This window comes from Triturus cristatus, chromosome 5_1 (genome assembly GCF_964204655.1).
Source record: "Triturus cristatus chromosome 5_1, aTriCri1.1, whole genome shotgun sequence".
NCBI classification, from domain to species: domain Eukaryota; kingdom Metazoa; phylum Chordata; class Amphibia; order Caudata; family Salamandridae; genus Triturus; species Triturus cristatus.
In genome coordinates, this window is record NC_140587.1 from 839,340,382 (window position 1) to 839,366,579 (window position 26,198).

Sequence of the window (26,198 nt, forward strand, 5' to 3'; positions counted from 1 at the left end):
TTTTCAAGCTAAACTGTCCTGAATGTATCCCCTGCACTGGTGACCTAATTTACAACAAATGTGGAGCTTGAGGCGATTGCCTATCATGCCTACCCCTAGGGTGCCACTCAAGCAGGACATTGTGGTCTAAACAAGCAAGCTAACTTTATATGTCATACTTGTACCAGTAGCTGGTGTATTGGATTGGATTGACTCCAAATTGAAATAAATAATGACTCCAAACTGGTATGTTACATTGCCAGCTACCAGCATGTGTCACACGATGAAAGAAGCAAATTAGAACTCATGTTTCTGTTAGGAACACGGGCCTTTTCGATTGAGACAAACTCCTATTTAAACCAGTCACCAAATAATGGCAGTGATACAGATCGCCTGGAGATTTTAGAATATTGCCCCCTTAGCCTCTTAAACAGAAGGAAAATGAACTGCTTGTCCATTATTTTTTCTCACTTTCTTTAGAAAAAGACCACATGCAGTAGGAAGTTGGCCTGAGCGAATTTTTTTGTTTTGTTTCGTGGAGTGAGGAAGATTAAACTGGCTCACTACAGGAAGCATCACAAAATGCACACAATATTCAGACAGCGCATGCTGGAAACAGTGAGTAGAAATTGCTTTTTTCTGTTCTCTTGTGCTTTCTGAACTTTATGCATTACGCTGAGAAATTCTTATGAACTTTAGACACTTCAGCCTAGATTTACCTAAAATGTTTGCTGTCCCAAAGCAATGCGATGTCACGCAAGGAGGCACAACGCAGGGCAGTGTTATTTACTTTCCAGCATTGCAGTTTGACACAAAGCCACATCTACAAAGATGGCCATACCATGCTTTGCATCAAAAATGAATACATATTTTAAGCAGGCACTAACAAGGAAAAATGTTTTGATTCCCCAAAAAAACATGCATTGCAAGTGTGGTGAAATGTACAGCATTTATCGGGTGTGTGGGTTCCTTCTATGTTTGTCTAGACATACGGCTTGGTTCTAGAAGAGTTTGCTTCCTGTACAAATCCTATGCTGGGCTGTGCACTCTTACATCCATGAGTCTGTCTGTCATGCAAGGAAGCCTTTACAAGTATCAGCACAGGGGACTCAGCAGCAGCAGGCCAAACCTAATAGACATGGATCTGAGGTGCAATTCTGGTTACTGTGTTGTGCTAAATAAAGTGTAAATCTGTCTCATCAAATTCAAAAGAAAAGTGCCCAGCTCTTCTCTTCATGATGCAGTCCCAAAACATTCTTTAAGCAACCTCAAAACATAGGGGCAGATTTATGAGCCCCTTGCGCCACTTTTGCGTCACTTTTAACATGGGAAAACCTTGCTATTCTTGGGAATATTTGGAAGGTAGAACAGTCAGAAAAACTCATGGTGAACCATGCCACGCACCTCATTGGAAATAGCTCCCAGAATTCTGCCTTACTAAAGTAATGAGTTAGAAGTTTCAATGTGGACTTGAGAACAACAAAAAAAGCAAATACTGTAAATGGGAACGGATACGCAGCTTTATTTGTCAATTGGCTACATAAAATACATTTTATATCAATCATGCAAGAAATTAAAACAACGTCATGTGCTGGAGTGATGGCATATGTTTTGTTTAATTAAGTGAGCACTGAGGCTAAAGTTCTCTGCAGAATATTCCACCGGATCCATTTCAGTCAAGTTATATAGTTGATGTGGGCGCTAGGTGGCGCCAAACCAAGATGGCCGTGCTTTAGCAAGGCTCTCGCCCGACCGGGCACTTTTCCTATTCTTTAGAACATCCTGACCATCCTATCCTGCCTCTCGATATCTCCGTTGGACGCCTGAACATTTGTGGAGCACAGCGGTACCAGCGGCGTCGCTGTAACCTGGCGACCGGCTGGTGAATCGGCGTGTGTTCGCCTGGGCGGAGTGACTGGTGGCGCTGTGGCCAGCAGAGGCGTGGCGTCGGCCCGCCAGGAAAGTCCATGGCTTTCTGCGGCCTTTGTGCCGCGACGGAGACGTCGCCCCACGAGAAGAGCCGAGCACGAGAGGGAGCCGGGAAGTCGCGGAGGGGATGGCAGCGCCTGCGGTGCCCTGGAGGTAGGAGTCTTCCCCGAGCTTGGGGGTGTGACTACGCGATCGGCTGCGGCCCGGGACTCGGGCGGCCTCGCCTCAACACTGGATGCAGGAATCTGTGGGGGCCCGGATACTGCCACAATTTGCCCGCCGCTGCTTTGGCCCCTTGAAAGAGTTGCCTGGCTGGGAGTAGGCCCCCCTTCCGCTGAACTGACCTGCCCCGGTGTGGTGGTATCGTGCTTCCCGCAGTCCGCGTGGGGGAGGGGAGGAGCTCCCCGCGCACTGCGGCCTATCCGGCCGGGATACGTGAACCGTCCGCCGACCCACCTGGGTAGAGGGCCGGCGAGGCCCAGAGTCAATATAGGCCAACTGCCCTGGGGGTGAGTGGAGTCTCGGGGGAGCGCCTTCTCCCTTGGCTTGCGGTGGAGGCGGGCGAGCGGGGCCCGGTTGAACTTTTTGAAGCGGCCTCCCCCCTCCTGCCCTCTCGCCCTCTCCCTTCTGCGGCCCCCGGCCGAACAACGCGTCGTGGCTGCTGGCGTGGCTGGCCCTGGACGCAGGGGTGCGCCGGTTCTGGAGTGCGGTCTGGTCACTTCCCACCTCGGGATACTGGGACGGGGCCGCCTGCCGACCAGGAGGCGAGTACATACACTACCCGGGCCTGCGGTGGGAGTGGGCCCAGCTTGCTATGTGCCCCGATCTACGGCTTGGGATCGCCGCTGAGTTGGCGCAGGTTCGGCCGCCCTTGTGCTGAGGAGGCCGGACACGGCAGGGTCTGCCTGCTGCTCCCTCCTTCCACTCGCTCACTGTACGGGGGCCACGAAACACCACCCCTCACGCTGCCCTTCGGGGCCTGCATCACCTGACTGGTCTGTTCTCGCCCCAGTTTGAGGGGCACCTCCTGTTGTTCGAGCTGTCGGGGAGGCCTGGTCTCCGGAACGGTCGGGCCGGGCCATGGGACGCAGCGATGCCAGGCGGTCTAAGCTGCCGTTCGAGGCCAAGAAGGCTCCCGTGACGGCGCCGGAGTCGAGGAGCGACCCGTCTGCCGCTAGTGCCCCGGACGATGAATGGAAGTCCCTATTGGTGAGCATGAAGCACAGCCTGTCGTCCATAGACTCAAAAATTGACACCATCAATACCCGATTGGACAGTGTGGTTGCTAAGCTGGAGCAACATGATACACGTATCAAGGAAACGGAGGAAAGGATCTCTACCCTTGAAGACGGAGCCACTTCTACCGGCAGGCAGGTAACCCAAATGGACAGGCTCCTCAAAATCATCGCGGACAAGAATGAGGATTTAGAGGCAAGGTCCCGTCGCAATAACATCCGCGTTCTGGGACTTGCGGAGTCCACCAACACAGGGAAAATGGAGGTCTTCATCGAGAACCTTGTCGTTGAACTGTTTGGGAAAGAATCCTTCTCCTCACACCTCATCGTGGAAAGAGCCCATAGATCTCTGGCTGCCCGACCTCCACCTGGTGCTCAGCCGCGGCCCGTCATTGCGCGCTTCCTTAACTGCAGGGACCGAGACGCGTTGCTGAGACGCGCGCGAGAGATCGGCACAGTGGTGTATGGGAATGCCACACTATCCTTCTTCCCCGACTTCACTGCCTCGGTACAGGAGGCCAGGCGGAAATTAGCTGGGGTAAAAAAGAAACTACAGACCCTGGAGCTGCCCTACGCCATGCTCTACCCTGCGAAGTTAAAAATCTCTCATCAAGGCAGGCTGCATTTTTTCCAAACTCCACAGCAGGTGGAAGACTTCCTCAAGCATCATAAGAAAGATATAACCGAAGCTGGGGCGGGAGGGAGGTGCTCTGGGGCGTCTTCGCCGATGGCACGGCAGGACTGATCGTGCCAGGATGTCACTCCGGACTCGAGCGACCGCCGCTGCTGAATATACACGGCCTGACTAGAAGTATATATCCCGGTGAGGCATTTATAATGTTTAAGACTGATGTCTGAGGAACTGGTATATCTTACAATCTGTGCCCGGTCACCCTCCTCCATCCCGCACTGTGATACCAGAAGCATATCTGGTTCCTAGTGGGTGTAGGTAGAGAGGCGGTGGGCAGGTTTGGTGCCCTTAGGCATAATCCCCCGATGGGCGAACCCCTATACACCCCATCCCTCAGTAGGGGGGGCACTAGTTATTTCCTTTTTGTTGTTAGGGTTGGTATTGGTTGGGGCGGGTGGGGTAGGGAGGGTGCTATGTACCCGGCTAGTAGGGAATGCCGGTGTGGGAGGGTGCCAACTCCGACTTGTTTCAGAGGTCTTAGACTCATCAGTACTCTACACATGGAGCTGGGTGGGGGCGGCAGTTGTTGGGGGGGTTTGTTCTCTTAGTGAAACTGTGTGCTGCATGACTTTATATGCTATAACAATATGCCACGGATATTTATGTCTGTATGAATGGGAGACGTAGTTTACTCTCGGCCCACTGTGCAATTTCAACTTGTATCATGGAACGTACGAGGGCTGAATAACCCGAGGAAGAGGAGACAGGTCCTGGGGTATCTAGACAGGCATGGTGTGTCTGTTGCTATGTTACAGGAGACGCACCTATTACCGGGTGGGTCCACCTTATTTGCATCCCGTTGGGCGTCATGTAGAGTGTTCTCATCCTATTCGAACTATGCTAGAGGTGTCACGATTTTGGTAAGACGGGGGTTGGGGTTTATACCTGCCGGGACCGAGGTGGACTCTTGCAGCAGGTACTGTTTGGTCTGGGGGACGCTGCACTCACACACAATACTTTTTGCTTGTTACTATGGCCCCAACGTGGACGATCCGGCCCCATTTCTTACACTGTGGGGGAAGATTCAAACCCTGGGAATTGCTCATGTCATATTAGGGGGCGATTTCAACACCGCGCTTCGGCCTGCGACGGACAGATCACACCCTCAGTCGTCACACTACACGCTCACCCAACGCACACTGTTAGGCATAGTTGACGAACACCACCTGGTCGACGCATGGAGGCACTCACACCCCTCGCTCAGACAGGGTACTCATTACTCAGCAGTGCACTCTACATGGGCACGCATAGATTACATATTTCTCTCAGCCGGTCTTTCTCCATGGGTGGCTCGGACACTGCATCTCGCCCGCACTTTCTCAGACCATTCTCCGGTCCTCCTTTCACTGCGCATACCCGTAGCGGTGTCCCCTTATTTGAGTTGGCACCTAAACCCGGCGCATCTCACGGATTCGGCCTTCAGGGCGGAACTGGAGCAAGATATTCAGGAGTTTTTCGAACGTAATGTAGATTCGGTGTCCAGTCTTTCCACGGTTTGGGAAGCATTCAAAGTCACTGTGAGAGGCTGGTGTATAGCTAAAGGGGGAGGGTTCCTTAGATCTTTGCGCGGGGATCTGTGCAAACTGGAAACTGAGATGCGCCACTTGGAGGGCGAACTGACCCAGCGCCCGCGGGAGGCAGTAACTGCAGCGCAGCTAAGAGAGAAAATGACTGAATATACTGAAGCGGCAGACAAGGAAAGCAAGTTCCTAGGGAAACCGTTTGTTGCGCGGGTATACGGCGAAGGTGACAGACCCGGCAGAGCGTTAGCCTCAGCAGTCCGTCCCCCTAGGTATAGCAATTACGTAGCCTCCCTGCTAGACGAACAGGGCGTCCCGCAGCGTGACCTCCCGGATCAGCTTCGGATCCTCACTGACCATTACACCAGACTCTACACCTCACACAGGACGACACCGATCAATCTACATGAGTATCTCGATGACACGGCTATAGCCTGGCTGGGCCCTTCTCAGCAGAAATTCCTACACCACGAAATCGAATTAGACGAAATAAAAGAAGCTATAATGTCTATGTCTTCGGGTAAAGCACCGGGTTTGGACGGGTTACCGATTGACTTTTACAAAGCTTTCATTCACGTCCTTGCCCCGGTGCTGAAGCAAGTATACTACACCGCACTAGAGGAGGGTTCCCTGCCGGCTACGATGCGCGAGGCCCTTATCACGTCATTGTTGAAACCGGGGAAGCCACCAGAGCAATGTGATTCATATAGGCCTCTATCGTTACTGAATGTGGATATTAAAATACTTGCAAAGGTACTGGCCATGCGCCTTAATCTCCTGATGGAACGCCTGGTCCTCCCGGACCAGGCGGGGTTTGTCCCTAATCGTGTGACTGCACATAATCTGCGCACCCTGCAGGCCGTGCTGCAGGATATCGACCCTCGGTGCGAGGCTGCCGCGGTTTTCCTAGACGCCACTAAGGCGTTCGATTCCCTGGAATGGGATTACCTTTTGGCGCTGCTGGAGCGGATGGGCATTCCCTTCAGCTTCCTGAACTGGATCCGGTTGTTATATTGCCGGCCACAAGCCACGGTCTTGCTTAATGGTGCCCGCTCTGCCCCCTTTGTCATCCGCAGGGGAACCAGACAGGGGTGCCCCCTCTCTCCGGTGCTGTTCGCTATCGCGATTGAACCCTTGGCGGCCAAACTCAGGCAGCACCACAACCACCGCTCTCTTATATATCCAGAACGCCAGCTCCTTATTGCTCTCTACGCGGATGACATAACCCTTTATGTGCACAAGCCGCAAGAAAATCTAAACCCTTTACTGCATGAAATAACCAAATTTGGAGCCATAACTGGGATTCAGATAAACTGGGCGAAGTCGGCCTTATTCCCCTTGACTGACAAGACCCTGCAGTTCCCTCTAGACTACCCCTTGGTATGGGAGTCGGAGGAGATTAAATACCTGGGCATCAGAGTGACCAGAAATCGGGAGACCCTTCTCAGGGCTAATTATGGGACGGCACTTGACAAAATTTCTGATAATGTCACTAAATGGATCCGTCTCCCGCTGTCTATGGCAGGGCGTATTTCCCTGATCAAGATGGTGGTTCTCCCCAAATTGCTATACCTTTCTACCAACATACCATACAACCCAGGTTCCCACTTCTTCCGGGCTCTTAACTCCCAAATGTCGCGTCTAATCTGGGGCTGAAAACAGGGCAGACTCGGTATGCGGACCCTCATGTTGCCTTACCACCAGGGGGGGTTTGATGTGCCTAATTTTCGGCGCTACTACGACTGCGCCCAAGGGCACTTCGCGGTCTATTGGTTACACCCCCCACCCTTTATGGCGCACCTGGCAGTAGAAGATGGGTATATGAGGCCTGAGTAACCTTCAGGTTATCTATATTCGGAGGTCCGAATCGGAGATCGTGACCCCACTACGGTTGACTGCACGGTACGGGCCTGGAAACGCATTGCGGAACATCTGGAAGTCAAATTCCTATACTCTCCTCGTATGATCCTAGCTCATGACCCCAGACTGAGTGTTGCCCAAGAGGAACTCGGTCGCAAAATGCTCAATAGACTCGCGATCCGCACGTGGGGTGACCTATATCACCAGGGGAGTTTCCGCACGGCGGCACACTTCTTTGGCGAGGATTCTCCGTCGGCGATGGATACTTTTCTTTACGTTCGGCTGCGGCAAAATATAAAGGCGGTCACGCCTAATTTCCCGGAGGAGCCAGCTGTATTGGCGCCACTTCATGCTCTGTTGCAGGCAGACACTCCGAAACATGTAGTCTCCATGTTGTATGCCCATGCACAGGCGGCTCCGCCCCCTCCCTCAGAGCACGCGCGGACTGGGACAGCGACCTGGGGGCCCAAATGTCGGACGAACAATGGGAGGAGAGTTGTTCTCATGCTACTGCAGTGACGGGTAATGCTCGACTTAGTTCATTTTAAATTTTTGCACCGCCTCTACTATACCCCTGCCAAACTGTGCCGGTTCGGACTGAGGGATGGCGACCGCTGTGGGAGGTGCAGGGGATCGGGCGCTGACTTCCTGCACCTGGCCTGGACGTGCCCAGCCGTTGCCACTTATTGGGAGGAGGTCTTCGCGGCCCTGTCTGAGATGATCGGGGTCGTCACCGCGCCTTGCCCTGTGCTTGCCCTGCTGGGCCGTTCGTATCCAGCGCTGAAGGCACATCAGAAATTCTTCGCTTTGGGTCTTCTGTTGGTGAAACGACACGTGGCGTGCAGATGGGGATGGGGGCGAGCGCCTAAATTCAAGACTTGGTTGAGTACGATGTCCACTTGGCAGGAAAGACTTCATCAGTACGCTGACCTCTTGCCCCCCAAGTCGCAGCCTAGGGATCTCTGGGGGCCCCTCGTCGCATACCTCCTGCGGGCTCGGAATGAGGACGATTCCGAGGACGGCGGGACCGGGAATGTAGAGAGAGCTAGCTCATCCACCACGCTTTGTCCTGATCCTCCCCTGTTGACTACGGCGGTAGATTGATCTCCTTGGCCCCCTTTCTCCTTCTTTCCCTCCCCACGTATGGCATACGGGCACTCCCTGTACGCCCGGACTGGGTACCCGCTTTCTGGTAAGATTGCATTCTGTGCACCGGTTACACGGGTGGGTGGAGGTGTGAGGTAGAAGTTTCCTGGGACTACGGACACCATAAAGCCTACCCTACCACAGCGCATGCTGCGTGGCATTGACGGATGGAGCACCAGTTCACGTTCACTAATTGCATCAACGATATCTCCTCCCAGGTCATTGGCTGGGTCAGTTAAGTGCAGAGCAACATCACACCGAGCTTGGACCATACCCAGCAATGGGACACTTTACACTATGGCCCTGCACTGGACAGTTCCTTACGCCACATACTAAGTATGGTGGATATGCACTGGGGGAGTACAGTTCTTATTGGAGTTCAAGGTTGGTTATAACAAAATGAAAAGAAACCTCATAGAGTCACTGGTCGAGTACCCCTTGCTGTTATTACTGCCAATGTATGCATCCTTCAACAGCTGGTATATACTACTCCGCGGCCGGCCCATGTGGGTTGTAGGCAACATGCGGTGTTCTTGAATTGCTCCTGTTTAACAAGTGCTATGCGTCTGTTGAACTGCATGTTGTTGCTGCCGGCCTGGTACCATGGATGTAGACAAGAAGCTGTGTACTATCTGTTACTGACCAATAAAGGTTTTTAAAAAAAAACCAAAAAAAAAAACAAGTTATATAGTTGATCTTTGCCTTTGAAATAACAGAGATTCCACAACATTTAGACCAGGGTCTGATGCTTATGAACAGCACAATATAACATCACAACTATACTTCTAGAGACATCTTAAATCACAGTTCACTGGCCCATTTTAAATCAGGCTGGAGAGACACACATAATAAATATAAGATGTCTGATTCTTTAAAAAGAGGTAAACCTGCATATGAACATATAGTACTGTACAATATGGAAATGTATTATTCTCTACCATATCAAACAAACTAATATCTAAATGAAGGAAAACTATATTTTGTATATTTGTCCTGGTGTACATCTATGTGCCCCAATGCTTTGAAAGTGTAGGTTTAGAAAAAGTGTGGAACTTCACATCTATATTTCTGTTTCTTTATTTGAAATATATATTTCCGTAAATTCTTTCGTTCTCTCTGTGACAGGGTGCACAGCGTCTTCTGGAAGCCTCCAGTTAAGCTGCTGGTATGCTGCGGACTCATTTTCCATGTTGTCAGCAGCCCAAGCTGGTCGGTTTCTTTCATTTTTCAGCATCCTGGTCACCTCATCATCACACAAATCAGCAGGGTCAGGTCATACATTTCAATGGATGATTCTATCAAGCGTCCTTCCACAGAAGCCTTTTGAGTTCTCAGGCAACAGCAACAAATTGTGGATGCCATAGGCTGAGTGGGCTCCCACAGGGGGACTGGCAAAAACCTAAGGAGGTTACCTCTCTCACCTGCTTTTCACTAGTATCAGGCCTCGTTCCACCAGAATACCAGGCAGCCATCAGTACTTGAAACAAGCAGAGAGAGATGTCATCCTACCTGACAGGAAGGGTGTGGTACCAGCATAATGTGTCAAAATATTATCTGATGTAGAGGTAAGACATTTTGCTATTAGTTGAGGGGGATGAGTTCCCACACAAAATAATAACCACAACCCTTGTCAGCGTGAACCCTTACAGTCACCAAATTAACATGAGCTCAACCCCCACCAAGTTTAACTTAGAGGCAATGTGTAAAGTATGTATGCAATACCAAAATATTAATAAAGTCAAAACAAAAGTAGAATCCCAAACCAGATATAGATTACATGTTAGTAAATAAAATGACACTAAAATAACAAAAATCCAGTAATGGAAACCAGCGTTGCGAATGTTTAAAGTTTAAATGTGAAGATAGCACCAAAAATTGTGAAACACCTACCATGGTCATCTGGTCGCGCTTCACTGGTACTTGGGTGCAAGTTAAGGGAGACCACGATGGAGTGTGGGTTTGACACAGAACCCAGGATCAACCCTTTAGGACGTTTTACCTTCGAAAATTATTGTAAAAACTCCTCAGTGGGGCAACGCAACAGGCTGTGGTTGAGGATGACTCCTTGTCAATGGATAACTGCTGAAAGAGGTCTTGGTGAAGCTGCTGAATTTAGTGGGGATAAATTTGAGTTTCTTGCCCAGAGAAGGTCCCTTGACAGTTGGATACTTTTTGTGTTTTCGCCTGGTGAAGATTTTGACGTTCGGACTTAGACTCTTTTTTGGAGCTCGGATGTTTCCAGTTGGGCAAGTTTGCAGGCTGTAGCCATAGAGGACTCCACAAGGCCTATTACCCTGGGGTTCAGCTGGTTCGGATTTGCTGTTGTGGAAACTCTCTGAACCAAAGCAACTTACATCTTTGGCCCATCGGATTGACTTGCCAGGTTAGTCCTGGTCATCCATATGTCTTTGAAGCCAAAAAGTTTCTAAACCTCAGGTTTTCAGAAAGGTAGGAAGAGTACACATTGACAACAGCCAAGGGTATAACACTTTTGGGACAGCACATGGGGAGTAAGACTCCCTCAAGTAGTGGACAGTACTTGGGGAGTAAGACTCACACCAGCAGAAGCTAGCAGTAGGTTCCACAGCAGGTCCATTTGGAACTGGTCGGCTGGGCAGGTGCAGAATTGGCCTCTAATAGCTTATTTTGTCCCTGTAGCATTAATAGAAGGCCAGGCATATCAGCCATGCAGCCTATGTCTTTGTCCTGGGTACAAGAGAGAGAGTAGGTGCAGTCTTCAGGGCTCTTCTCAGATCAGAGGCAGCAGGTCCAGTTCAGAAAGTGTTCCACAAAAGGTACTGTGAGTATCATATTTATGCCTGGCACCAGGCTGTGAGTAAAGGAAACTCCTGTCCATTCCATAATGGGGAAAGGTTCCCAAGGGGAACCACACCTACTTTTACAACATTTTCTGTGCGCCCTATTACAAACAGTGCCACAGATCTCCTCTCTACCTAAAATCAAGTTATTCACGAATCGGCACTTTATATTAGACGCGTCTAAATTTTAAATCATATCCTAAGCATAAAATGTATTGCTTAAAAAAAGGTACATATTCTTTGCACTACAAACATTCGCATTAAGACATGTTCAAAAAAACGTATTGGAGAAATATACAACTAAAAGGGCCCGAGCAGAGTTGATTACATCAATTTAAAACAACCCAATGATAGAAAATATATATCTAGTAAATAATCATTTCTTAAGCAAAACAGTTTATTCCTGACAATAACGTATAGTTTAGCAATTCACTGGTTTGGACACGAAGCAAGAAATCTTATTTCCCAACTAATAACATTTATTTTAGCCGCAGAACTATCATGATTCAGCGCTAACTGATAATCAATGTTAACTACTGTGTTTACTTGTAGACTCACAGACAGCGTCCAGGATATGATTTAAAATTTAGACGCGTCTAATATAAAGTGCTGATTCGTGAATATTTCCAAAACGCATCGTGCCTTCACTAAATCTGAAGGTAAGCGTGCTGGAAACCAACATGACAATACACTAAATGTATTCTTTTCCATTACAGAGCCGTTGAAATTAATGTACTGACTTTTGCTCGACTTTCTTTGAAAACACCGGGCCCCTTCAGTGTTACACTTTTTTAATATATTTTTTGAACATGTTTTAATTCAAATGTGTGCATTTGCATAGATTATGAACCATCATTGCTTAGGTAATATATTTTATCTTTGACAAAAATATAGAGGTCAGCATTTTGCTGTCTCAAATACGAAAGAAGATTGTTTTTTTAGACAACAGCAGTCAGTTTTAGCTGATAACATTGAGATAACATCAAACTTATACGATGTATTTTTCTGAACCAGCAGAACTTAGTGATAGTGTTCTCAATAAGTAAAATGTGTCTGGTATAATATAATACCACTTCAATAATATACTTATACTTAATTCTCCACCACAATTTTTTTTTTAACTGAATGGTGCATCAATCCAATTGTTCTGGCTCCCTAAAAGAAATTACACAAGTAAGCAACATAATTTTGATTGATCTCAATAAGAGGAATTGCTTCGCAATAATATCTTCCTCTTTGATGGTGATTTGGTTTACCTTTCTACCAACATTTACGGGCTCTTATGAGTGCTCTTTTCTTGTTTTAAAAGCTTTGGTCAATACTTTTTCACACGGGTGCTTCTTTTACTTTTAAAATATTTCTTAATTCATTTTTGACAATGTTGGAATATTTTTTTACATTGGATATACAGGGAGATCATTTGGTTCTCTAATCAATCCTATGTCCAGAAGAAGGCCTGACGGTCTCACTGCCAACACAGACCGAAACGTCGACTGCAACATCTATTTCTTGGTTCATTGATTGTTCTAAAGGAATCTTTTCTGTTGTTTCAGATTGTTTCTCATTCTAATTCATAGAATAGATGTATACATAGTTTTATTGTAGACAAATTAATATTACCTCAAGAACTATGTTTGGTTGATCTCTCCTTTCTTTAATTTCCCTGGTCTAGAATTGTTCATATATTTAATATATGTTGTTTTCAAAGTAAAGTCTGCCCTGTGTGTGTTACATTGCATGATTTTCGAGACAGATAACTGCTCAGTTTAAGTTGCCCTTTTATTGTTTGATTTGCTATCATTGGTTCACCACTAATTAGGGTTGAACAACCACATCATTGAGACAAGATCTGTGAAATGTATTCACAAACAAAATCCCTTGTAGACAATCCTTTATTTACTTTAAACTTTTAGAAAGTTGGCATTTTTCTTGTCTAACCCATTTGGTGCCTGAAACCTGTTCCTGGGTCACATGACCAGGTGCAGTTGGCCTTTAATGCATTCTACCCAAACAGCATCGCGATAGAGCATCCAGTTGTTGGCAGGATGGACAAACTCTTGCAGGAGGGGAAGGCAGAGCTGTCATAACCATGCTTGCACTTCAAAGGCACTGGTGCAGCTCACACACAAAGGACTTCGCACTGGCCTATTTTGCTCCCAGACAGGCTGGGACCAGGGCAGTGAAGTCCAGACTCCTCTATGGGGGAAAAACTCCAGAAGCTTCTCTTACTTCAATAGGGGTACCAGGTATAATAAGACCCTCAGTCCCACACTTCAGTGCACTCCTGGAACTATGGATACTAAAAAAGAAGGATGCCCTGCCACGTTGGGGCTTAATGCCTTTCCTGCTTGCTAGACGGTACCTGCAGGAGGCTCTGGCAAACACAGGCTTATCGCCCCTATGGGATACACATTGTCACCATTCCGTTTTTTAAAAATTTGTGTGGAAGGCGCTGAAAATTCAGTCATTGGTGGAGGACAGAGTTGCCTTCTCCGTCAGAGCACATGCTTGGATGATTTTGAATTCGTATAAGACCCTAGCCCCGCAACAATATTTGAATTTGGGCTATTCAAAAGCACTGAAATTAAAATTCCTAAAGTTACGACTCGGAGTGATGCCATGCACATAGCATCTCCCCCCATGGAAAAGGGAGCCGACTTTTACAGTATGCAGTCTGTGTAAAAAAGGCCATGAGGACATCATCCACACCATCTGTTATTGCACGGAGATGCTTCAAGAAAGGAGGCAATTGCTAAAAGTTCCTTTTAATCAAAGGGGGATTCGGTCAAGGAGGCAGGCAGTATTGGCCTGCTTTGACCCAGCATCACCACAACTGAACATTAGACTACTTAAACTTCTCGAAGCGGCCCGGGCAAAAATGCCAAACTGACACTAAAGCTTTTGGGCACTGGAGTCTTTGGTCTATTAATTTTTGCTGGGGGAGACCCAATTGATGCAGGTGACTGGGATACTTGCATAGGTGGCTACCGCATGTTTAAATTTGTATTTTAACTTGTATAGAAACAGAAGCGTTTTACATTTCCAGTATGATGACATTTTATTACGGAGGCCGAATATTTTATTTATGGTTTTATTTTTGCATGTATTGCATTGGTTTTAAGTAACTTTGCAAATAAAATAAACTACAACTACAAAACTGCTTGCTGAGAAGGAAGACTGAACCCTCACCCCTTAGCCCAGGCTTAAGTGACTCTGGGGGTTGGCTGACTGACCTGTTCTGATCAACAGGGACTCAGCATGCTCAAGAGACCTCGCTGAAACTTCCCAGCTGACTTGCTGCAACTGCACCTTCCTGGACCTGCAATTGGACCTAGCTAAGCCATTCTGGCATCGTCTGGAGAGTATTTGTGATCCCGAAAAGCGTCCCATGTCCTGGACCCTTGGTGTTGCATCAGGCGAGCTCCTCCTTGAAGAAAAGGACAAATCCTGAAGTTGTGGGCACTTCACAATGTGAACGGACCCTTTCCAACCAAGATCTTGCCACAAAGGTGAAGCTCCAGTGTACCTGACTCTTGCCACTACAGCGACCACCAGCGATGACAGGCAACACAAGATGTGCAGTTCGGGCTACAGCTATGACATCCCAGGGGAACCCCGAATGCAAATCTCCTTTAACAACCATATGCTACACTCAGTGGGTTCTTCGTGTTGCAGAAATGGCCATTGCTACACGCAATGGCCTGCTCTTCCTGCTATAGCGTTGACCATCTGCTACGCTCTCCCTGCTCCTAACGGTCTCCTCACTCACAAACAGAACTCTTCACACTAGACTTTAGAAGGTAACTTTTTCAGTGGAACTAACATGGTCCTGTATCCGGCCAAGAGAATCACATACACAAAGCAATTTAACAACACAATTAAAATATGAGGAGGCGCATTGCAACAACACAAGCAAAACAGAACACAATACAACATACAACAGAAAACCATTACAATAATGCAGCACAAATACAAAGAAGCTCAAAAAAACAACGGAACACATCATCACCAGAATAAATTTGCACAAACCTCCTTGTCACTCATTACTGCAACCATGTTCTGTTATCATAATATGTGGACAAGAGGTGTTTGGAGCCAGCACAGCCTTAACTTACCATCAAGGACATGAAATAGTGTCAATCAAAATGATTTGCCATCCAACCCTTAGTGTCACACTAAGGCAGCGTTATATGCACCAGTGCAGCCAAAGACATAATGGGTGTGTACTAAACATAGTACTAAAAATGTCTTTGCATTTTCTCAGAGCTGCACGTTTTCATGCAGCACTGCACTGCCTCACTCTCAGTAAATCTGGGACAAGGTGCACAAAACAAATTAGACCCTGCAACTTTTGCATCACTCCTTTTGTAAATAAAAAAGATGATACAATGCTGTTATGCGCATTTTAAATGGTGCCACCTCTAGCACTTCAAGTAATTTGACAACAATTTGATGGCCACATATATTACAGTGAATGTAAGGCATTGTGTCATGCACAGTGTGTAATTCCTATCTGAAAAAGTGTATTAGTCAACATATGGAGCCAGCTCTCAAAACAGGCAGGAGTTTTTATCCTTCTGCTGTTTTTGTTAATGTGTTCTAGACTGCAAAGGTTCAAAAGAAGAGATTATTTATAAAATTTACATTTCAGGGTGTAGGCGGAAAGGCACCTTTATATGCTGAAAATCTTTTGAATTTCAGTACTTTAATAGGCAATATAATTGAGTATGTTTGCAGGCTTCCTGAAAAAACTGAGAAAATCTTCAGCTATAAATTGTATAGCTGAAGCTTAAATAAACATACCAATTTAAACTTCTGCTTTTCACAAACTGAAGACAACAGTTTAACATATTTCTTTATTCACTTCACGAGAGAGAACAAAATCCCAACAATTAACCTGTTCACAAAGGCATTTTGGAATAGGTAAAGCACTACTCTTCTAGTACAATTTTATGTACTCTTATATGCCTGTGTGCATTGGCCCCAAAACATCTAAAATGGGAATATTCAGAGACTATTCATATACAGTTTGTAGAAACAGAAAGGGTCCTGTCCGTTTTGGAATGTCACTACTAGGTAGTTGGATGTTTTGGGGGCCATTCACAAATGCTTGTAAGAGTAAGTGCATGTGTTCTATTGTAGTTTTACTTCTCGTGCTCCTAAATGCTTTTATGAATGAGTCACAAAACTTTGCAGGACTGCCCTATATCACATAAAAGTAATGACGTTGAAGTGACATTTACTTTTTTCCGTGACCTGCCACATATATTACATGGAAATACACCCAAATGTTGGTCCAGATGAGGGGTGTCGAATTATAATTGTTTCTAATGAATTTGGTGTGGCGATTCATGTATTTTTCATCCCCTGTCTTGAACCGAGCATCAGGGCGAGGGCGCGACTGCCACTGAATGACAGCAGCAGGGAGGAGGGTAGGCTGGTATTGTTTTTTTTTATAATCAAATTTATTGATATTTAAAGCTTCAACCAAAAAACACAAAGTTACATTGGTGGCAAAATCATACACATACCAAGATTGGCGACCATAATAATCCATGATACAGATGAATACACACATCACTCAAGACAGAAGATTGAACCATTTACCCTAGATCATTTCAAACATTTCAGGGCAGCCTCGGGCCTCAAAGAGGGGTTCCTCTTGGGTCCCACACCAGTCTACCCCTTGTCTCCACCTCCACACAGTACGGGGGCTTGGCCTGGGACCAAAGTGCTGCGATGTCCCGCTTTGCCACCGCCAGTGCAGTCCCAAGGAAACGCTTATCAGTTCGGGAGCCATACAGACCATCAAACACACCCAAGAGTAGGCGAAGTGGGTCGTGGGGAACATTCCACCCCAAGATCTGTGTAAGTTCCAGTTCCACACCCGCCCAAAATGGCTCAATGATGGGGCATTGCTAGACCATGTGGAAAAAATCAGCTGGGGCGTGAGTGCATCGTGTACATGTCGGGGAGGGTCTCAGTCGGGCCTTGTACAAACGTGCAGGGTTTAAGTATGCTGTATGTAAGTAGTAGAGTTGAATTAAACACAGTTTGGAGGAGGTCATCAAGGTCTTGGGAGCCATGAGAGCATCCCGCCAGTCTGTGTCTTCCATTGGGCCCAGCCATTCCTCCCATCGGGCAAGCAGTGAATTGAGAGTTGTAGGGCCATTGTTTACTAATGAACGGTATATCCGCGACACCCCTCCCCTGCCTAGGTTCCCCATCATCACTTGAGCCTCGAGGGGACTGAATTCGGGGAGGGAGGAGGGAAATGTGACATGCGTATGGAGAGCATGCTGAAGCTGCAGATATTTGTAAAATTGGGAGGTATGGAGGGAGTAGCGTTGTTGCAAGTCTGCAAAGGTCCTGATGTGATTCCCATCCCAGACATCCCCAAGAAGCGACATCCCAATGTGATCCCAGTGATGGAAGTCCCGGAGAGCTGAGGTCTCACGGAGCCAGGCACCGTGCCACAGAGGTGTCTGTCATGTTAAGCCTTTCATCCCACTTGGTGTGGCGCAGGGCGGTGCGCCGTGCCAGTAGGACCATCTTAGTGATAGGGGAGGGCTTGCGGCATGGGGGCCCCATATAGGTATGCTTGGAGTTGCTGAAAATCCATGGACCGGAGCTCAACCTGATATGCCGGGTCGGACCAGCCGTCAGCGAACCAGTCATGAACCACGATAAGCCCTTTGGCCAGGCAGTAGAGGTGCAGGTGGGTCACACCCATGCCACTGTCATAAGGAGGTATCCGACAGTGGGCCAGCGACATTCATGGCCTCCCGCCTTTCCACAAGAACCGGGTGAGGAGACCATCAAGTTCACGAAACCAACTCCCCGGGAGGTGAAATGTTATATTTTGAAGAGTGTACAAAAGTCGAGGAGAACCATCGCTTGAGGTCTGCCTTGGCCTTAGTAAGCAGGGGTGTAGGATTTAGGGCCCATTCAAGTTCTGGGAGCAAGGTGACCCAGATACCCAAGTATTTGAAGGATTGCCTTCGCAAGGGAATGGTGGTTTGCCGAAACAGGCGTGTGACGGGTGGAGAGGAACCAAAGTGGATTTCGCTGGGTTGAGCCTCAGACCTGAGCCTTGCTCAAAGTTGAGGAAGATTTCCAGACATCTTGGGCCGGAGTTCATGGGATGCGCCAGGAAGAGGAGGATGTTGTCAGCGTATAGGGTGACTTTGTTGATCTGATGGGGGCCCCAGGCCCACCCCTGGATGTGGGGGTCTTTGCACACGAGAGAGGCTAAAGGCTCCATCGCTAGCGTGAATAAAATCGACGAGAGGGGGCAACCTTGGCAGGAGCCCCACTGAATGGGGAATGCCTCGGAGAGCATGCCGTTAATTAGGACTCAAGCCTTGGGACTAGAATAGAGGACTCGGATAAAACGCCTGAATGGGAGGCCCATCCCCATCACCTCCAACACATCTTCTAGATAACTCCAGTCGACGGTGTTGAATGCCTTTTCAAAGTCAATGAAGAGCAGGGCTAAGTATGGGGTGAGCTGATGGTGATATGTGAGGGCCAGGTGAAGACGGCGAATGCAGTGTCGGGTGCCACGAGCAGGCATGAAGCCACACTGGTCTGGATTGACCAGGTCTTGAAAGAGGGGGCGGGGGAGTTGAGCTAAGGCAGTGGCAAAGATTTTCACCTCAGTGTTGATGAGGGAAATGGAGCGGTAATCCACACAGGAGAGGGAAGGCGGCTGCATCTTCAGAAGAACCATAATAGTGGCCACATCGGTCTCGGGGGGAAGGACCCAGTGTCCACCACATGTTGGAACAGATCCACCAGGTGTGGAACCAACAAGTTGCGGTAGGTCGCGTAATATTCTTTAGGGTATCCGCTCGGTCCTGGAGTCTTGCCGGAGTGCAAGAGAGAAATGGCCCCATGTATCTCCTCCGAGGTGAGGGAGTTTCTCAGACTGCCTGGAGAAGACGGGGCAGCTGGGTCGCGGCCTCCGACAGTAGTGCGGCCAAGGAAGCCTCGGGGGGCCGGACTGCGTAAAGTTGGCCATAATAGCCCGCAAAGGCTTGGGCGATGACCTGGGAGGTGAAGTGATGAGTGCTGGTCACATCACGGATCTCGGGAATTATGCGATTGGCTGTGGGATAAGAGGCGAGGTTGTGGAGTAACTTCCCATTTTTGTCGCCCCAGCCATACACATACACTACCGAGAAACACCAGAGCATCTTGGCCGACTCTAGAGAGATCTGGCAGATCTCTTTGCGGAGCAGCGTGAGTGTGCGGGTGGAGCCAGCCCTGTCGGCGGACACCTGGGACGATTCCAACTGCAGCACTTGGGCCTCGAGCTGCAGGAGGTGGGTAATCTGGGCCACGTGTCGTGTGTGGACCAAGCCTCTAGCCACACCCCACGCAGTAGCCTTGCCAGCCTCCCACAGGGAACCTGGAGAGGGAACTGACCCCTTGACGACCAGAAAATATTGCTTCAGCTCTTGCTTGAGGGTCTCAATGAACTCGTCATCTTGCAGGAACCAAGCGTTCATCTGCCAGATCCTGCAAACCCCCTCTGGAGGATGCCTGAGATAGAGGGAGGCAGGGGAGTGATCGGAGACACCCAGAGGAAGGATAGAAACCCCAGACACTAAGCTACAATCAGTGGCCGGCACCGAAACAACTCAATATGGGAATAGGTGTGCTGGGCCACCGAAGTATGAGTGTATTGTTCCTGGTGGGGGTTCCAGACCCTCCAAGTGTCGCTGAGACCTAGGGCAGAGGACCAGTCAGAAAGGCACCCGGCCGAGGCAAGGCGGTATGCAGAAGGAGCACCTGTCCCATCACGCAGGGGCTGCATGACAGCGTTGAAGTCGCCCTCAACCACCGACAGGCCTTGAGGGAAAGTTGAGACTAGTGATGTGAGGCGTCAAAGAGCAGAGGGCAGTGTGGCGGGGGAATATAGGTACATAGGAGGTTAAGAAGGTGTCCCTCGATCCTACCAGTTAGGGCTACATAACGCCCTTAGGCATCAATCTCTACTTGTGTCAAAGTGAAGGGGAGACCTTTGTGAACCAATATGTCCACTCCGCGGGAGCCCCGTGTGAAACCAGAGTGCCAAACCCTGTCAAAGCCATATCGAGCAAGGAAGGGACAGTGAGTTCCCAGAAGGTGTGTTTCTTGTAAAAAAAGAATATCTGGTGCTTGGCGTTAGGCACTTCGGAGAACCGCGGTCCATTTTATACAGTCTAGAAGGCCATTTACGTTCCATGAAAGAATGTGGACAGGTCTAAGAAGAGTCGACATCTTGTAACTGGGTGGTGTGTGCGTGGTCCACCAGGAGAAGACCCGGGTCCCAAGGGAGGTAGCATTGCGTAGCCTGGATACAGGAATGAGCTTGTGTATTATGGTAGATCTAGTCTCTTTGAATGTGGCGTGTGTGTGCAATGAGCTGCCATGAAAAAGGGATAACAGTGGCCCGAATGAGGCCAAAAACAACAAACAGTCGGGAGTCAACAGTTCTCCCGTCCTGCCCTGCCCCCAACTCTCCCCACCCTACACTTCTGAAAGGGAAGCATCTGTCACCCCAAATGAGAAACAAAACAAACAAATCTGAGCGCTAAGCTAAAACAATTAGCCAAGCATGGTTGTGGCAGAGATGGACCCCCCCCATATTGACAGATGTGTTATTGATAGCAGCTACCAGTAATAGTAGAAGGCAATCTATGGACCCTAGTCCGCTGAGCCTCATGAGTCAGATTTTGTCTTCCTCTTCGGATCCTCGAAGCGCAGGGCTCCTAGACAAGTCAGAGTCAGATATGGTGGAGCGCAGCATTTTGGAGGGGTCCGGGACCTGGCTCAGGTCAATTAGGGAACCAGTCAGGCTAAGAGTCCCAGACACTCAAGGCATGGCAGACGTAATGAGCGTTTGGGACGTTGCTTCTGGAGATCGTGAGGCCTCGCCACGTCGATCGCTCTTATTGTGGGACCGAGTAAGGCGCCTCTGAGGCTTGGGAATGGATGGCTGAGGTTGCGTTGGGTCCTTACAGGCGGGAGGAGAGGTGGGACAAGTTCGGAGTAGGCACTCCTCTGTGAGCCAAGTCCAGGCCGCTTGGTGATTCCCACTCTGCAGCAGGTGTCCTCAAGGGAAAGTCAGGTGGACTCCACCGGGGGCAGCAGGCAGGTCCAGGAGGCAGGATGAAGACATCGGCCCGTCCGGGTCGTGCCCGCCTCGATTCGTCCGATTCCATCTGCACAGAAGGTGGGACCCCCACCATGGCGTCGTGCACTGGTGCGCCGAGGTGGAACTCCAGCACCGAGGTGCAGCCACAGGGTAGTCACCTTGATGCGGCTGGGGGGCTGGACCGTCAGGGCAGAGGTGTCAGGCTCAGAGACGGAATGCCAAAGAGGCCGCCATCTTGGGGTCTCGAGGCCATCGGAGGAAAGGGATCACCTCTGGGCAATGGAGGCTCCGATCCACCTGCAAAAGGAATTGGAGCTGAGCTGGTGAGGCAGGGAAGCACAGCGGATAGGTGAGGGAGTCAAACTGCAGCTGCTAACGGGCGGAGGCAAGGCGGATGACGGAGGGGGTCCGGAGCACTCTTAGTGTGCGACTGCCATCTTGATGCCTCAGGCCACGCCCCTCTGGTATTGCCCTGTTGAAAGGGTGCATGTGCCTGGGTGACTGTCAGCCACACATGCACACTTTAAACCTCCAAACCCATCTGTCTTAAGACAGCTAGGTTAAGACTAAATGCAGTAAGTGAGTAAGTGCAGACCTCCATTGCACTGTGGAGCGCCGAGTGAGGCCGCTCCCTCCAATCAGGACGCTGCTCACATGCTGCATGTGAGCAGCACCAGGATTGGATAAGGGAGTTCCAGCTTCCTGTTCCAGGTCCTGGATGAGGAAGCGGTCCAGGGCAAGGAAGTCGCATTAGGTACGTTTTATTTGTATTTTTGTATAATATTTTGTGTGCATAGACCTCCACTTCCCCTTCCTGTAGATGCCAGCCCACACTGGAATGCAATCAAAAGAAACTTTGTCAGTTTAGAAATTCAAGACAGATATTTATAAAGCTGCATTCTCTGGTGTAGGCATAATGTTAGTGCAGACATTCTATTTTATTATCAGCTATGAGAATTCAACAAATTCCAGGGGTATTGTGGGGAAACCGCAATAGAATCTTCTATTAAAGAGTACCTAAAAGTATTAGAGATCACACATGAATAACTGTGCATGCCGCAAAATTTACACATTTTTTAAAGCGTACTAAATGTGCATTTGCTCATGCTAACTTTTCCCCAAAGGAAACTAATTTCTCAACCAAGAAACACTTTGCCTTATAATACCACAGTTTTTGGGGGGCGTTCTCTGACAATTTCTACTCTGGATAGCACATTACTACTGTCTTTGACAGGATTTAATATTCAACTGCATCTGGGGGGAAAAGATGTCTTGGAAATTTTTGTGATAACTGGCACACATCAATGATAGATATTCATCAACTTTCTATAGCATACCTGCTCTAAAAAGGTCCACTCTGTACTCCTGAAAGCAGATTTCCTCCCACATAATATTACATCAATGTTTGTGTGAGTCGGACAGTTTGTGAGAGCAAATCCACATTTTGTGGATTATAAATGTGCATTTGTATTTGTTATTGAAGTCATTTGCCCAACTAAGGTCCACTTCAATGTGCAAGTTTGTTTAAGAACCAGGTCCTCTGATTGTAAAAGTTATTCACTTGTTTGACAATTTTCTGTGCAAAGAGATAGGTATTATCAAATAATTTTGTTGACAGGGATGCAATCATTCACATATTTGTTCAAATTTAGGTAGAAGAGCAACAGAAACTACTACATTACTAAGATAATGTTAGCTGAAGTTTAGCAAAACTTATTTTCAATTCTGTCTGAAATTTCTAACAGCCTTAGCATAAAAAGAAACATATTTGTAGTCATAAATATAGGATGTGACATGGTCATACCAGTTGCCTGGCTTAAGAACTTCACCATCATCTATGGTAGAAAGAAGAAATCGAAGAGTCATCAATGAAGGATGCATACATGACAACCAATGGGAGTGAAGAAAAAACACAAAATATCCTAGGAAACGTTGATTTGCCACAATTGAGTAAGAAGCAGGAGTATCATCTTAAACGTAGGGAAGTAATATCACAAATGATGACACTGGAAGATGTTTGAACTGTGATTGTGGTAGCTTGTCTCAGATTCCAAATGACATACAGTGGGAGGATAAATAATGAGATGAAAAGTTTTATATGTGAATATTATTTCATGCCAGTGAACATGTTTTTATTAAGTTTGCTTTTACAGAACTATTGTGTAAATGTCTTTATCATGAAGGGATTGAATTCAGAAATGCACAGGATGATAATAAATTTGGGAAATCAATTTTAGGCAATGCTTCAACGGTTTGAAAATAATATGGATATTACATCAAAACAAAATAAAAAGGGTATTTAGTTACCTAAATTGGATGCTTCACTTATTCGACTCAGACAAGGGGAATGCAACATAGCATTTTGAAGCTATGCTTACACTGAATGTTGTATTGACCTCAAATGTAACCTAAAATTAATTCTTATTTCCCCAAGCTAATGAGGGGTGGAAATACACAGAAGCTTCAAAGATTTGAGCTGCTGTTGATGGGTGATGGACAAAAAGGTGATCATGCATATTTTTGATAAGAAATAATCCCATGGGTACAAATACTTTTGCAAGCTATATTTTCCGGGTTTCCTGTGCAACTGCGTGAAAGTGTCATAGTACACTCCAACACTGCTGCAACTGAATCCAAAGGGAATGTATGTTACAATGGAGCATGATGAGAGTTGCTACCTGTCTCAGGGTAAGTGGAACCCAGAATCAGGCTTTAGGCTACCCCGGTTGCCACAGGGGTGAACAGTTGTTTTGTCAAATTGAGAAAATAAGCTACGTTGTTTGATGGAAAAAGAAACATTGAAAATGTGTGGCATAGATACCTGGAATTCTTTATTACTTATAACTTCACAGAAAATTCTGAGTGGCTCAGATGTTGGGAGATACAACATGTAGTGTGAATCCAAGTAGGCGAGAGGACTAAGAATGCTATTCCTAACCTTTGCTCACCATGAAGCAATGAAGAGTGGTCAAGAAACCTGAAGTACTGCAGATTGTGAAAAGGGACATTTTTATATGAGTGCATTGGCGACTGAAGCAGGGGGACATAACGCATGATACTGCTAGTATATTATCCCCCCTCCCCCCAATGCCTTGAGACCCTCTCGGGTGACTATCTGCGCTTAACAAACCCATGATTGATTGATTGATTGATGTTACAGGGAAAATTAAGTGCCTCTTCAAGGCTGAAATATGTTGGCTTGGTGTTTATATAAAAAAGGTGCGATATATTTCCGAGAAAAGACAACCATGATGTGAACGTGAATGTTTGATTTCTGAGAAAGGGGATGCCTATTGGTTAATGAGCTTTACTTCCCAGGGATCTGAGTCTGAACACAGTAACGGTGTATTTTTGGCATGGGATTGAGTAGACAGGAGGTACACTGTCCAAAAGGATTGAGAGAGGTTTTGGGATGATTGAGGGGTTTTTACGTCTTTGGGTAGCATTCAATGGACCTGGGGCTTCGCTGCAAGCATGAGAGTTCTTGAATTGTAATCTGAACTAGCACAAGAAACTGTATGTGAGAACATGGTGATAACTGCAGACACACTGAATGAGAGTGTCTTCAAAATTATACCCTTACAGGTGACTTTCAAATACCTGTTTGTTTTTTAAATGGGAGACTTGATGATGAAAAATGAACAGACAGACTATAAGAACAAAAGGCACAGTACCATTGAACATAACTTTAGGAGACAAATATTTCTGCTGGATTAAAAATGGTTCTCAGGTCCACTGAGAAAGGTAGGCATATTTTATTTTGACCTTAGAGACGATTGTGTGCATGAATTGAGGTAAGAGAAAACTGAAATGTTGTGGTATTTATCAAAACTATCATCTCATCCTTTGGATAAATATATGTGAGAGGTCAAAGCTAAATTGACAAACTAGCATGATAATTATTTTTTGATTTTGCAGCCTCTAATACACTAGCCAAAATACCCAAGCAAAATCAGTAATTATGAGTATAGACAATTTGAAAAGACACCTGCCTAACTTCTTTGAAATGTTTATATCATTTGCTAAGAACATGAAGAATGTTTTGGGTAAGTTTCAAAATATTACCTGCAGTCAGTTATATATCCGGTCACACCACAGTCTCTGCACACCTCTAAATGCCACAGATACGATCTAAAGCTGTCACATATTTGCTAACACATAGAAGCTAGTGTTAAAGATCACACTTGCATTCTTCTGACCGTCAATTAATTTGTACGACAACATAAATATTTGTAATTCACTGGATAATTGTTCCTCAAAATGTTTGCTCTAGCCATGAGATTAAAATTCTCTTCATTTGGATTCTTGACTATGGGTTTATGAGAAATTAAACAAGGATGGAATTTGGAAAATTGTGGGCTGCAACATATCGTATATATCTGGTTGATGTACAAAGATGATATTTTGGTTAGTTGGAAGAGAGGTAAAACTGACATGGAATAGCTATTCCATGACCAACAAGTTATGAACATAGCTAAGACTTAAAAAGATATTTGTATAAACTTAAATTTCAAATATGAACTCTAAACAATGCGTTTTCGAGTTATCCTTACCACCTGCAGGAACACATTGTCATCCATTGGGTATTCAGGGCTATATCAGTGACTGATTATATTTGATGATTGGTAACAACAATCTACTCTAAGTACCATCAGGAAACAATGGCCAGCGCCATCACCCAGCCTGCTTCAAACATATTATTGCATAAGATTATGTAATTGTACAAATTGTACAATTTCAAAACATGAAAGTTCAATCATTTACTTGAGATTGAGAAAAAGAGATAATAACAGCCAATCAAAACATCTCTAATAGTCGTTAAAAATTTAAAAGGCATAAACTCAGCAATAACTGACTGATTGCTTAATATAATAA